Genomic DNA, 6877 nt, shown 5'->3' with positions numbered 1-6877 from the left:
CCTGAGTAAACTGAAAAGCCTCAATGATAACAGATATCCTATGTCAAAACAAGATGAAAGTTGTTCTCTGATCTCTATGCATTCACCATGGCTCTCTCTCTCTCTCTCTCTCTCTCTCTCTCTCTCTCTCTCACACACACACACACACACACACACACTTGAATGCATGTCCACTCACATGTACACAGACACACACATTTTCTAGTTCATACCGCTAGGAACAATCAAACCTGGAATCAAAGCCTTTGCTTAGAGAATTTTAAATTGTTCTTTGGTATGGTCTCTCCACACAATGAGTTGTACAATTACTAAGAGAAAAAAAAAAAACAAAAAAACAAAAACAAAACATGAGCCAGCGACAATTTTAATGTGATTTTTTTTCTTTTATCTGCATTTATTTTATGTGGAATTTATTCCCGTGCCATAAGTTTTTGTTTCTTCAGTTTCTTCTGGGATATCTTCTTCTTCTGCGCAACCTCCTCTTCTGGCTTTGGAACAATTTGTTCCTTTTCAGTAAGGATCATCTCAATGTGGCAGGGGGAGCTCATGTATGGGTTAATCCGGCCATGAGCTCTGTAAGTCCGTCGGTGCATCTTAGGTGCTTTGTTCACCTGGTGCTGCGGGCCGCAGGAATATATCATAAGAACTCAGCTGGTTATGGCAAAGTCACTACCTGGAGGGATCATGGAATTCCTCCAGAGGAAGCCAAATCCCAAGGAGTTTTTGGTGTTACTTGGCTTGTTATATATCAGCTGTATTCTGTTATGAAAATCATGTGTGCCTTCATAGTTTTCCCAATTGACTTTTCCCTTAGAAGGACTAACAGTGTAGACTGAGCACTCTCTGGACATACACATTCCATGTAATTTGGAGAACAGCCTCAGGAAAGGCTTTCTCTGGAATCAGATTATCTCCCTTGGCCACTTTCAAGGACTACAGGAAACACCACCCAGGTGGGCGCCCATTGTTAGTCCCAAGTGGACTAACAATGATAACAGCCCACATGCAAGTCTCCTGACTTACGGGTAAATTCCATAAGGGGACACCGCCCAAGTCAGGTAGACATTAAGTAATAGCTTTACACAATTTAGCTCAGACTCCTCCTTTCTTACAGCCTTACTAACTTTATAGACCTCTAACTACTTACCTAACCACTTCTAGGAATATTTAGATAACCTTCTGTGCTAACAGCTATGCTCAGCCAGAACTCCCAGTTCAAGCCTCCCTGTAATTATCATTATTGGTAGCATCCGGCCAGGTCCATCACTGGATGGAGGAAAGTACCTCATCAGAGATACCTTTGTACTCTCTAAGAACAGACTTAAGCATCCAGGCTACCTGTTTGAGAAGGCCTGGTGGATGTGCTAATTAAGCTTAACTTCCTCCTTTCCCAAACCTTACCTCCAGTTCCAGATCTCCCTTTAACTATCACCAGAGGCATCTAGCTGTGCACAGGTTGCCTAGAGACTGAGCACACTTTCCCCCACCCTGCAGAAAAACGGCAGACAGCTTGGACAGATAGGAGCCACAGGAAAAAAGAAGACAGTTTTATTTTCTCCCATTGACCTAGCAACTTATAGATTTTTAACATCCTTTACCAAACACATTTAAGATTATAGTTGTGCACATAAGATCCCTCTTCTTAGATATTACCCATATTTAGCCTTTAGTTAATTCATTAGTCACTTCCCCTTTGGGTCACAAATGGTAATTAACAACTAGTGCCCCTCTTTGTAATTCTTATCAACCCTCCATTTGATCCTGATAGTGGACAATCACTGCCTGAGGAAGTTCAGGCTGAGTGTCCTGGGTGGAGGGGAGGATTGTGATTTTGGGGAGATATATAACTGTAAAGTAGAGGACAGAACAGAGAAGAGAGAAGAGAGTGGAAGAACGAGATGGGTAAGAACTTGAGAGGAACAAACTGAGATGGGGAAGAAGTAGATTGAAGGGCTACAGGAGAGTACTAGAGGAACGAGATGGAAGATGAGGAAGAGCCAGATGAGAGAGAAGGAGACGGGAGAGGAGATGATATGGGAAGGAACAAGATGGATGAGAACCTAGAAGGGGCAGAACTAGACAAAGGAATTAAGATAGAACATAGAGGGGACAGTAGATAAGTATAGAGAGAAATCAGGCAAGAAAGGAGCTAGGCATGAGAACAGAACTGAAGCTGTGTATAAAGGATGTTATGCCAGAGGAATTAAAGCAAGTGGACTGTAGAACTCGGTGTGCTGAGATTCAATTTACAGAAAATAGTCCTCGCCGTCAGTAGTTCTCTCTCCTGAGCCCCTGGGATGTATAATATTGAGGCTGGTTCCTCCAATATTATACAAGAACCTGGATGTGTTCAATGACTAGAGAATCCACATCTAAACTCTTCAGTTCAGCATTACTCTCTGCATTCTTAAGCATGTGCAGCAAAAATTCAGCACTCTTTTTAGGCTGCCGGCCCTGTGTCCAGCCCCACTGTTTGGCCTGGGCGCACCTATTGACTCCACTATTATACCGCCGGCAAGGCACACATTGCTTCTTTACAGTGACATCTTTCAGATATTTGGTGGCTTTTCTGATATGCATACCCTTGATGGCCTGGGCAGTTTCACGGATGTTCTTAAAGTGAACCCGAAGATTTGAAACTCTCGATTTGCATGATTTCGTAGGGTTTTCTGGGTCAAGCGAGTAGCGAACCATCTTTACAGTCACCCGAGGCCGTTTACAGGAAGAGGTAATGTGATTTTTTAAAAATATTTAAGTACAAGTTGTTTTGCCTGCATGTATGTTTGTGCCCTTCAGAGGCCAGACGAGGGTGGCAGATCCCCGGGAACGGTAGTTACAGATTGTTGTAAGCTGTTGCATAGATGCTAGGAATCAAAACAAGTTCTCTGGAAGAGTAGCAGGTGCTCTTAACTGCTAAATAACCTCTCCAGCCCCTGTCTAGATGACCTCCTCTCACTACTGTTTTGTGGCTCTTAACTCAGTTCTCTGGGAATTCTATTCAATGAGAATCTATTTTATTTACTCTTCAGTGTTTAGCGTTTCTGTGATTTGACCTGAGTTTTGTGATCTTTATGTAATACTTACTCTGTAAATGACTAACAATTTTTATTATTAAGAATTAGTTTTGCCCGGCCGTGGTGGCGCACGCCTTTAATCCCAGCACTCGGGAGGCAGAGGCAGGTGGATCTCTCTGAGTTCGAGGCCAGCCTGGGCTACCAAGTGAGCTCTAGGAAAGGCGCAAAGCTACACAGAGAAACCCTGTCTCGAAAAACCAAAAAAAAAAAAAAAAAAAAAATAGTTTTTACTTTATTTAACGTAGTTTTGCCTTGTTAAAATTGTATTCTGGGACTTTGAGACAGAATATCACATGTAATTCTGGTTGGTCCGTAACTTGTTATGTAGAACAATCTGACCTTGATCTATTGAGCTCCTCTGGTCTCTGCTTCCCTTGTGGAGTTAAGGCGTTACAGACATGTGCCACCATACTGGGCTATCATCATTTTTCATAAAGCCAATACAGCAACGCATATTCTGATGCTTCTGTGTGTGGTGCAAATACCAAGATAGGAATGCCTGTTCTTGTATTGGGTTTATGAAAATGATGATAGCCAGTGGGACAGGTTTGAGAAACTGATGAGCTTTGTGTCCAAAGTAGATTAAGGCAGGGCTGTAAGCTTCCCAACGTTCCTGCCTGAAAAGGAAATCAGAGGGAGACTTTAGAGCTATTATTTAAAAAAGAAAAAAAAAAAAAAACCTCCAGCATGAAAGCCAGGAAGCCTTCAAAACTGCTGCCCCTGGGCCCTCACCCATCTTGCAGACAGATTGCTCAGCAGGAGATATTCAGGTTAGGGTTTTGCCTTCTGCTCTCTTTAGCAGCATTTCTCTTTTGTATTTACGGTCTCATTCTTCAACAGTCCACAGCTTTCTTTAGCCTTGCTAACACTGTTCACTTATTCCTCTCTCAAAAAGAAGCTACAAATGCTGCTAATGAATCCTAGCTAAATATTTGCAACCTTAATCAAAATACTATCAGACAAGAGATCAGTTTTCAGAAGGGAAACCGGTATAACACATCTTCATCATCTGCAAAGAGATTGCCAAAATTGTCAAACTGCAGAATTAAGTCTGAAATGGTGTGATACCTTTGGCTTAAGTGAAAAGTATTGTTAAACCTAAATTTTATCTAAACTAAAACCCTCTACTCACTCATCTCAATGTGACCCTCTGGTTATTTCAGTTCTCCTCCCCACTCGGCTGCAGTGCAGTATAGCTGTGTTGACAATTGACTTTGTTCTGGATTTATTTTAGTTTGTGAACAGTGAGCAGAACATGCTGACTAATGCTCAACTGCATGCCCACTGCCCATAAGAGACTTGGACTTTTTTTTTCTTAAATAACCTACACAGATGTACACCCAGGCTGAATGAAAGCCCATAAACATCATTTTGATAAAAATGCACTATTTTATGCATCTCTGAGTAAGGCTTACCATAGTGATCCATTATACTGCTTAAAGCTTTATCTTTCTGTGGAACATAAGGAAATGTTTTGCTTTCAACCTGAGATGTATTGCTTTTGTCTTTGCTGTGGGAGCCAAACAGGTTTTGAGATCAATAATCTCAAGCTACTTATGAGTTGGGACTTGTAAAATTTTCAAAACAATGACTTAAGCATAATTGTATCAATTATTTCACAATATTTTGATGTTTATGACACTGCAATACAATGAGTACAAATGAAAATGACATAAAATAATGAACAGAAAACCTAATTTGATTTTCATGGGAACATCAAAGTTCCTTTTTAGAGCGACATACTATTTTGTACAATTCACAATGACTTGACTTAGTATAGGATCCCTTGAGAAGGGACCTAGGTATTTGGAATGGCATTGCTCAATATTTCCTCAATTAAAAAAACAAAACATGTTTTTTTTTTTTTTTTTTTTTTTTTTTTTGGTTTTTTGAGACAGGGTTTCTCTGTGTAGCTTTGCGCCTTTCCTGGAGCTCACTTGGTAGCCCAGGCTGGCCTCGAACTCACAGAGATCCGCCTGGCTCTGCCTCCCGAGTGCTGGGATTAAAGGCGTGCGCCACCACCGCCCGGCCAAAACATGTTTTTAATTTGGTAAAAATCCAGGCATTCTGGCTTTAGTTGGTGTTCGCTTCAATTCCAAATGTTATAAAGTCTTTGTCCTTTTTATTTTCTTTTAATTTAAAAGGATAATCTTTTGATGATTTATTTTTGTTCCTTGTGTATTTTGAACACATCTCATAAACAATTAATGATCCTACATAAATCTAAAAATAAATCACTGCAGTTACTTGTTTTCTTAAAAACAGTGACTTGGGACCCTTTGGACTCTAACATTCTTTTATTAGTGAAGACCTATTTAGAAGCATAATTACCTATATTTAATGAAAATAATTCATTAGTCAGTTTATATGGAGCTCAATATACCCCAAAGGAAGGAAGATGTTCATTAAATAATGTAACCACTGCTCAGGGGTCTATAGCAGATTCAATTTTCTGAATCAAAGAACATAATACTAAAGACTCCTGTATACAGCTTACCCTTCCAAAGGACAGATGGACAGAAGAAAGAAAATATATCCTACCTCAAGGAATTTGTGTCTTTACCAGAATTCAGTATTATATCTGTAATTTATCACATATTTGTTGTAGAATATTATTTTAAGATGTGTTACATTTGTATATGCTGTGGAATGTTTGTTTAATGATGCAAAAATGGGTTGCACTCTTTTATGGTGCATTTGTTTAACTCTGTGAAGCTGTGTTACTTTGCCATGCTACACCTTCTGGTCTAATGAAGAAATGAATGGCCAATAACGAGGCAGAAGAAAGGATAGGCAGAGCTGGCAGGCAGAGAGAATAAATAGGAGAAATCTGGGAGGAAAAGAGAAAAAGGAGCAAGAGAACAAGGAGAAGAGGACCCCCAGGCCAGCCACCCAGGCACACAGCCAGTCACAGAGTAAGAAGGAAAGAAACAGTATACAGAAATAGAGAAAGGTAAAAGCCCAGAGGCAGAAGATAGACAGGGTAGTTTTAGGTAAGAAATGCTGGCAAGAATCAAGCCAAGCTAAGGCTGGGCATTTATAATTAAAATGAGTCTCCATATGTGATTTATTTGGGATCTTGGTGATGAGACCCTCTGTAAAATGAATTCTAAAAGGTCTTTTTAATAAAAACCCTGGTGCCAGATATTGGGGTAAATGCTGAAAGATCACAGGAAACAAAAGAACAAGTCACTGCCACGTCTTACCTCTGGGACTCCTCAGCCTGAAAAGCCTTCAGTTCCTGTCTCCTCACACCTTGTATACCTTTCTCCACCCAGCCACCACTTCTTCCTTAGTGCTAGGATGAAAGCAAAGGCATGAGATCTCAAGCACTAGTATTAAAGGCGTGTGATTCCCAAGTACTGGGATTAAAGGTGTGTGCCACCACTGACTGGCTCTGTTTCTCTCCTAGACTGAGTCAATCTCATGTACTCCAGGGTGGTTTTGAACTCACAGAGATCCAAATGAATCTTTGACTACCCAGTGCTAGAATTAAAGGTGTGTGCCATCACTGCCTGGCCTCTATGTTTAATCTAGTGGCTTGTTCTGTTATCTGATCATCAGGCAAATTTTATTAGGGTACACAATATATAACCACACACACCCAAAAGAGCAAAAATAACCAACAACACATACTTGCTAAGTAGCTGGACAATCCTACTTCTTTTTGAAGGCACACAGAAATTTTTAGTAAGTCTCTAGGGATTGAAACTCTGGGTTTCCTGTTTGTTCATAGTTAGAAATGTGGCTGTAGTCATAGTTTGCATAGAATCATATAAACAGACTATGCAGCAGCATGTACA

At 40.4% G+C, this 6877-nt stretch overlaps 1 long non-coding RNA gene across 1 annotated transcript; it reads right to left on the bottom strand.

Moving 5' to 3' along the window:
* Positions 1–465: 465 nt before the first annotated feature.
* On the bottom strand, positions 466–2495 carry LOC102903019 (uncharacterized). Its single transcript, XR_013052596.1, has 2 exons — positions 2341–2495; positions 466–611 (listed from the first exon to the last, which is right to left on the bottom strand). It is a non-coding gene; the product is annotated as an uncharacterized LOC102903019 (long non-coding RNA).
* Positions 2496–6877: the final 4382 nt, after the last annotated feature.

The sequence above is a fragment of the Peromyscus maniculatus genome, chromosome 7 (assembly GCF_049852395.1).
Source record: "Peromyscus maniculatus bairdii isolate BWxNUB_F1_BW_parent chromosome 7, HU_Pman_BW_mat_3.1, whole genome shotgun sequence".
Taxonomy (NCBI): domain Eukaryota; kingdom Metazoa; phylum Chordata; class Mammalia; order Rodentia; family Cricetidae; genus Peromyscus; species Peromyscus maniculatus.
The sequence above is the reverse complement of the archived record's forward strand: the minus strand, read 5'-3'. Positions and strand labels throughout refer to the sequence as shown.